Raw genomic sequence first — 7,914 nt, forward strand, 5'->3', positions numbered from 1 at the left:
CATTTTCCAGTCTGTGGTCCATCCTTTATTATGTCCATGGACTCAACGGCAGCCATCTTAGCTACGTAGCGGAAGAGGCGGAGCCAGGCTGAGCCAAACTCGCCGTATTTTCCACATAGCCTGCATTAATAGTCATTTTGTAGTTTTTATAGTTTTTATAGCTGCTAGGCGTAAAGAGTTCACCGTTCAAAGCGGGATGTTTATTGCGGGGGAGGAGCCACGGCGGCAGTCGTGATCGTAATTTCCGGTTAGTGCACCACGGAGTACTCGATTTGGAACAGCACTCACATCTGAAAAAATAACGTGGTAGATAGTGCGGATAGTATACTTCCTTAAGTATACTCATGGAAGTACAGGTATGGTCTCACGGAAAAACGTGACACTGTCACGTTATTTAATCTATTGAAACGTGATCAGGGACACGTAGGCCTATTTTCTAAATTGTGTATTTCAATTGGAAGTAGGCTATTTGTCGTGTCACTAAGCATGACTTCCAAACTAAGGTTCTGTCCGGGAGCGTTCTCCCTAATGTCCCTTATGGAGCTCCGTACAGATATAGTTGTCTTGGAACACTCCCATTCAGAATGCATTGGTTTACATTTCGTTCTGTGTAACACGCAAAAAGTCAGACTATCGTGCTCTGAAACACGCTTCAATAGATTAACGTTTGTGCGCAGGAGCACGCAATCGCGTGATACCGGGTTGCAACCACACACACACACACACACACACACACACACACACACACACACACACACACACACACACACACACACACACAACCTCTTGCAGTCAGACTCAGTATCTTGAGCCCATTTATTAGGGAACAGGTGTTATCGGGATTCCATCACTGCATTCCCAGAATCCTGCATTGTGAAAGTCTTCCCTTTTTTTTTAAATGTACAATGGCATTTTATTCTACATACAAAACAACCATAGTATTTTTCAGGAGTCCACGACCACCCTGCCCGTTTTGACACACAAAAGTAATTTGACACTTCTGGGATGAGCCAATGATTCATCTGTTTGGAAGGTTTTGTTGGAGACAAACAAAGAATCTTCAGGCAACAGATGTGACAGCTGTGACTGCTCTCTCTCTCCTTCGTCTGCTGGGTCCTCTGTGTTTGCCTACCTGCTACAGGTAGCCAGTGGGCGGGGCTGAGAGGCTTGTCAGCTGATGAGGTGCACCTGTGCAGGTCTGCCACGCAGGCTTTAGCCAGTCTCTCTCTCTTTCCACAGAGGCAAGTGGGCTTGGGTTCTGTTTAGGGTGGTTCCTTAAGGTTTTGGACCTTTGGATTGGTTCCATGTTTTGTGTAATGTTAACACTATTCAACATCCCCACAGCACACTTTCCACTGCCCATATACATAGGCTAGTCGAAAGAATTGTGTGTTTGGTCAGTAGTTCAGTTGGTTGGTCACATATGTTGGTTTGCTGTTCAGGTTTGGTTTGTTGCATTTTGTTTGGGTATTTCCAACATGGTAAAGATGGTTTGTTGTTCCCAGTATTTGTTTTGTCTGTCTGGGTAAGTTTCCTCCGTTCTGGCTCGGTCGGTCCTTGTGATTTTGGTACTGGTTTTCTGTCCCAACCATATAATCGCATATTTTCTAATCTTCCATACGCTACACTAATCCCTTTACAGATTTCATGATACTTACTTTATTCTAATAAATAACTTTATCCCTTATGTGTGGATCCCGATCTTTGCTCTGACCCGAGCCTCGTCTTAATGCAGCCAAGGAGATGGATATCAACACAATGGGAGAGTATTATCAATAATTATTCAATGATTGTGTTGTACAATAAAACACAGTAAAGATTCAATATGAATGGCAAAATAAAGAATAAGAATAAAATATGTGTTGGGCAAATTATAGAGAAACTGAGATTATAGATTTCATATCAAAAGGTGAAGGGCTGAACAATTTTAAGAAATATATTAAAGAAATATAGGCCTACTCAAAGCCCAAATCATTGATATCATAACCTATCCAATATTAAAGAAATTTGAATTTGAATGGTAACAATTCCGTCTGGTGTTAAATCCTCGTTCTCGTTTTGAACGTCTCACTCATGGCCGATCACAGTGTGTTCTTTCTGATTAGCTCTTATTGAGATCACCTGTCACAAACCCCTTTATTAAAGGTGGACACAATGGGTTTGGTTTACTTTGCATCGGCCTGTGTCAATCGGGGTTGAGTTTAGGGAGTGTTGAAAGTTTTCGATCTAGATTGCAGATCACTATTGTCACTTTATACAAACTGGAAGCATGCGTTGTTGCGTGTTTGTTTTTGTGGGCATTTGACTGAGCAGCCCAGACCAATATTGCTACCAGCATGGCACTTCGAAACAGACCACCGCAGTGAGTAAAAGTAATTTTCCTTTATTAAATGTTCAAGTTTTTGGGCTGTCTCCTCGGACACAAGCCATCAGTAACCCTGCTCTTTGCACCTTGACATGCATGTTGCCGCTGTTTGTTAACCTAGCTTTGCTGATTTGTATCTTGTGATGTGTGTGTGTGTTTTTCTTAACAGGTGTTAGATGACTGACTGACAAGATCTATGGGGGGGCCCCCTTTGGGCCCCCCCATACCAACTTAGTCTTCAAAGGAATCTAGTGCCATGGGACTCCAGTGTCTTCAAAACATCCTCGGAATACATGTGTATGAATGGTCCACCGAAGGGTTGATCTGGAAGCCACCACGGTCCACGCAGTAATATGCTGCGTGGGCCGTAGTGGCTTCCAGAGCCATCTTTCGGTCTTGGTCAGGATTTGTTACAGTTGCCCTTCAATGTAGCAGGCTACGGGTTTCTGAAGAAGCCTGCTTTACGTAGCATTGGAGTACAAATATTGTGCAAAATGCTCATGTAATTGCCCTAGCACTAGTAACCTGTAGATTAGCTTAGTTTAACGTCATTCCGTGCTGTCTCTGTCAAATGTGTGGCTTACTTTAAGTCCATAAGGCCCTCTGGTAAACCATGTTGGAACACCCCTGGACAAGGTGATTAGTCACTGGGTGTGTGTGCTAAAGTTTTGTTCCATTTTTCACTAGTTGGTTAAGGTTTGGTAGAATTGTTTGGATGCTAGCGACGTGATGGCGTATGTACAAGAGCCTACTGTGGCCAGGCCACAGTTGCGACGGTCACGGCCAGATGGCCTAGTGTGAGTGCAACCTTGATTGCATTTGTATACTGTTTACCATTGGATGTTTATGCAATTTGGCTTAATTCATCCGCAGTAAAGCTGCATTTGACTATTCCAGGGTTGTTTTGTACAGGCTTTCAATTGACCATGTTGACTAGTTTGTGGGAAGTTATTATTTTTTTTTATTCTTGCTTACAATCCAACGGTTGTGACCACTTATGCAACTGGGCTGTGAACCTTGCAATTCTAGTTGCATATTTATACACGCAAGCTTGTCCATTTCTATCGCCATCACTAACACTAGCTTCAGCATTTCCTTGTAGGCCATTAGCTGACTTGTGTATTGGAGCGATGATTTGGGTATTTTAAGATGCTTGAAAACCTAAAATAAAGCAAAATGCATGTCTGGTGTGCAAGAGCCAATTTGTTGGCTTGCAGTAGTCGAGGAGTTGCCGTAGGTCGTAAGCCATCTGGAGGTTGTGGCAATGGAGGCTTGTGGTAGATCTGCCATCCAAGAAAGGTTAATAATTCTTCTGAAGCATGATTAATATTTTAGTGAATTGAATCTATTCATATAGAACTATAAAATCCAAGACTGCAGCCAGTAACTTGGATCGCAATATGTGGAAAGTATTAGTCTTCATTTGTAACAGAATAATTAACATGACTAACTGGGTTTCTTCCATTTTCTAACTAGGGGGAGTTGACTGGTGAGTCTACTGGATTAATCAGTAGCGGTACTTTGCCCAACAGATTTGATGGCATGACTACAGGGTGACAAAGACAATTATTCTCTGCCTATCAAAAGAGACTTCTAAAACATATCTGCTAGAACAGTTCCTATACTTTTTGTATAATTTGGTCATGCTGCAAATTTACTTTTTGTAGTTGCTCCATATTTAGTTCTTTGACAGCCTCACCTGCTAGAAAAGTCTATTCAAATCGGCTAAATATAATGAACTAAATTAATAGCCATGAAATGTTGTCACTCATACTAATGGCAAATACCCTCTTTCAGTTGGTGGTTCAACACTGATGTCTCTCTAGGCTTGAGGGAGAGCTCACAAGTAAATTACACGAATGTCCTGGAGGAATTGGGAATACACTTTTATTTAGTCTACCTGACCAGGGGCATCTTTGAACTATAGGTCACCTAACCCAAACTTTTCACTCTTGTTAGGTTGTCCTTTTCTCTTGTTTTAACCCGAAAGGGCTGAAATATCAACATTTCAGGTATTCTGTTTGGATAATGTGCAAAACTTGTAGCTTCTCTAATAAAAAAAATTAACGAATATTTTTCTTAATGTGGTTAAACTATTTAAAGATTTGTATGCAAAATATTTCTGCTCAATGAAACTCTGACATTTTTAATTTGATAAAACTCAACTATGGGTTAATGGTATTTGCTTTGGGCATCTTTTAATATTTTTAGAATCTAGCTCCATTGCCGTTAGAAATGGTGTCTCCCAGTACTGCAAAGTGCTTCCACAAATTTAAAAAATGGGCAGAAAAGGAACTGCCAACTAAATCTATTTAACATGGGTAGAAAGTTTCCATGGAAGCTCTTGGCTGCTGGTTCCCAACACAGCTCCACTGTTAGCCTGTGACCTTGCGTTTAACTTTTTTCGACTTTTGGTGACTTTCACAAAAGAGAAATGAACAATGTTAATACAAGACCCCCTTTGATCAAAGGGGTTCTCAAATGTTGACCCTCAGTCACCTATTGCATCACTTCCTTTAGGGCTTCGGCCTCCTAATTGATCATTATAGTATAATTGAATGCCCTCTTTCATATATATGATGCCTCCACCACTGGGACGTGGCAACAATTCTCCAAATCCATATGGGGGGGATGCTTGTGGACAGTAGGGGTGTATACTCGACATAAATAGGAAGCAAACTCATCTCACAAATGGGTAATGACATCTCACAAATATTTATTTAATAAATTGTTTCAATTTATAATAATCCAAAATCCAATGGCAAAACCAGGCCCCCAGGATAGGCGCATACTTCCGCAATCCACCAGTGCTCAGAGGCCAAGCCGTCATTTCATGTGGCCCAGAAGTAGATATCGCCGTCCACTCCAATACAAGTGGGGAACAGGATTGTGTCTCCGCAAAAAATGTCTGGATATCAATCAAAGGCTCATAATTTGATGAGCCTTTTTCTTTTCAAAACGCCTCCAGCGTTTTATTAGCAGTGTATGTTGGGTGGGCAGCTGAAAGGAGTCGTACTGAAACAAACGGCTCCTTGCTATGGACCTATTTTGAAATGCACGGCTCCATTAACTTCCAATTTAAATTAAATTCCGAATTAACTTCCATTAACTCCATTAACTTCCAAAGTCTGAGATTTGTCCTTTTACTTAACATGAATGGCGTTGAACACGGATATATAACACACATATCATTGAAATAGCTGTAACAGGCACGGACGTATTGATTACCTGAATGATTATGGGAGACCTACGTCATTTTCATAATATTGTTAATTGTCTAATATTAACATTTCAGTTGCGTTGGTAGGTTTTTCATTTTCATTTGCTTGTTTAGCTATGTATGACAGGGTTATGGTTAGCTATGTATGACAGTTGACAATGTTGGTGTAGCCTATTACAATTCATTATTTGGGTAGGCTACTCCAACTTCGTTGCTGGTCGATATGTAAACATTTACTTTTATATAAATTATTGATTGCATTTTTCATAAATAGTTAGTTGGAAGGAATCTGTTTCTTAAGCAATAACATTTAACTGAATTTTTTAGGCCTACATACGTTTACTATGTTACTATGGTATTATATGGAGCAATCTTACATATTTATGAAGTTTCCAGATCAATAAAGTTCTATCTCTTTTTATTTGAACTGCCTGTATGTCCTCTTGATTATAGTATTACAGTGTGTACCTTGGTTATCAGCTATCATAGAATGGTGTCAATGTGGTATTGGCATATATATTCCAGAATTTGATAAAGGATATGGATATAGAGTGGGTGACTTTATCAGTATACTCAATCGAGATAACCACAATAATAACCGCTCTCAGATGGGTTGTAGATACTAAGTTTTATAACAGATAATTCAATACGTGAAGATTTGGTGATAGAGGTAAAGCATCTTCTTTTAAATATTATAAGCCTTGGTTTAGATATTCAGTTCTGTTGGATTCCAGCCCACCATGGAATATATGGCAATGAAATTGCTGATAAATGAGCTAAAAGATACTAACCTAATTAGAAGAATTTAACCTTAAGTATATATATATTTTTTTTTAATTTATTCATTTCTTTTGTTAGTTTGTTTTATTTTGTTTATTTTGTTTCGTTAGTATGGTTTTTTCTTTTAATTTATTTTTATGATTTAAGGTATCATTTGCCAACGTCCTTGTCACAAACTCCTGTGTAGTCCAGTAGGTGGTGGCCGCCTACTTGCTTACTGCTTACTACCTACTAAATATTTGGCTTACTTCTCGAATCCTTAAATAATGATTGAGTAATCCATTTGAGTAATCGACGTTCAGAAGACCGTCCTTACTTAACCACCTCAGATGACGTGAATGACGTGTCAATAACCTACCGACCGGGCGCCGTTAATAAACATTATAAATAAATATATAAACGTCACATTTAACGTCACAGTACACCTTCAACCTAAGGATTTGCGGTGATATGTTAAAACAATTGTTAAACAATTATTAAAAGCACTGCTGCTGCGGCTCCCCGTTTAGCGCCATTGCTTCCATTGTTCTTTTGAATAGACGCAGTGCATTCTGGGGCAGTTTAGTACGTCTAGTAAGCTAGCGATGCTTACACAAAATCTTTCCGGAAGTAGAAGACATTCGGATACTACTCGCTTACCTAAACTCGCTTACTAAGTTCTCGCTTACTCAATTTGACGTCATAGTTAGTAGGAGTAGTAAGCAAGTACGCGGTTTCGAACACACCCTATGATCCTCCACTAAACTAGAAGAAGAAGAAGATCTCTGCATCCGGTACGTCACGGACTAGGTCACGTGTCTTGGCCACATAACGCGGAAGCAAATCGCTCCTGTATGTTACCCTGCGCCACTGAGCAGTTTGCATAGGAATGAATGGGCGGCCATTTTCCAGTCTGTGGTCCATCCTTTATTATGTCCATGGTAATTTCCTTGTTCACTTCTAGTTCGTATGTGTCAGGTCCATGGTCACCAATGGAGATTATTGATACGCTCTGAAGTTTGGCCGATGATGTGGAGAACAATCGTGTTGAAGACACAGATGCAGTAGATAGAGTGCGTGTTCTGGGAGATAGGATAGACGACTTATCCTCACTGGTACATTTTGACGCCAGTGTGGTAAACACAAAGATTCCTACACAAAGATTCCCACCCAGTGCTACAGGCACTGGGTGCGAAACATAGGGTCGGGAGACCCACCGTCTCCACCCACTCCTCACCTACAAAGCTCTCCATAACCTAGCCCCCAGTTACCTCTGGGACCTCCTCCAAGAATACACTCCCTCCCGCTCCCTCCGCTCAACCTCTGCTGGACTACTATGTATCCCCACATCACGACTCATTACGAATGGGTGCCCGGTCATTCAGCTGTTCAGCACCCAGGCTCTGGAACTCCCTCCCCCCACACATAAAACAGTCAGACACAATAGAAAGTGACGTAGTTCCCGCCCAGACGCTGATTGGCTGATACGTTTGCCACTTTGCATATTGACTTTTTGGATTCCTCTTTGGATTCCTCTTTGGATTTCCTCTTTGGATTCCGTTTTGCGGAT

General features: G+C 40.8%; 1 long non-coding RNA gene across 1 annotated transcript; it reads left to right on the forward strand.

Annotated features, from left to right (window-relative positions):
* The first annotated feature begins 1,322 nt into the window (after window positions 1-1,322).
* Window positions 1,323-5,184, forward strand: LOC132459227 (uncharacterized). Its single transcript, XR_009526159.1, has 3 exons — window positions 1,323-2,362; window positions 2,535-3,918; window positions 4,163-5,184. It is a non-coding gene; the product is annotated as an uncharacterized LOC132459227 (long non-coding RNA).
* The last annotated feature ends 2,730 nt before the right edge of the window (window positions 5,185-7,914 follow it).

Source organism: Gadus macrocephalus, chromosome 1 (assembly GCF_031168955.1).
Source record: "Gadus macrocephalus chromosome 1, ASM3116895v1".
In the NCBI taxonomy this organism is placed as follows: Eukaryota; Metazoa; Chordata; class Actinopteri; order Gadiformes; family Gadidae; genus Gadus; species Gadus macrocephalus.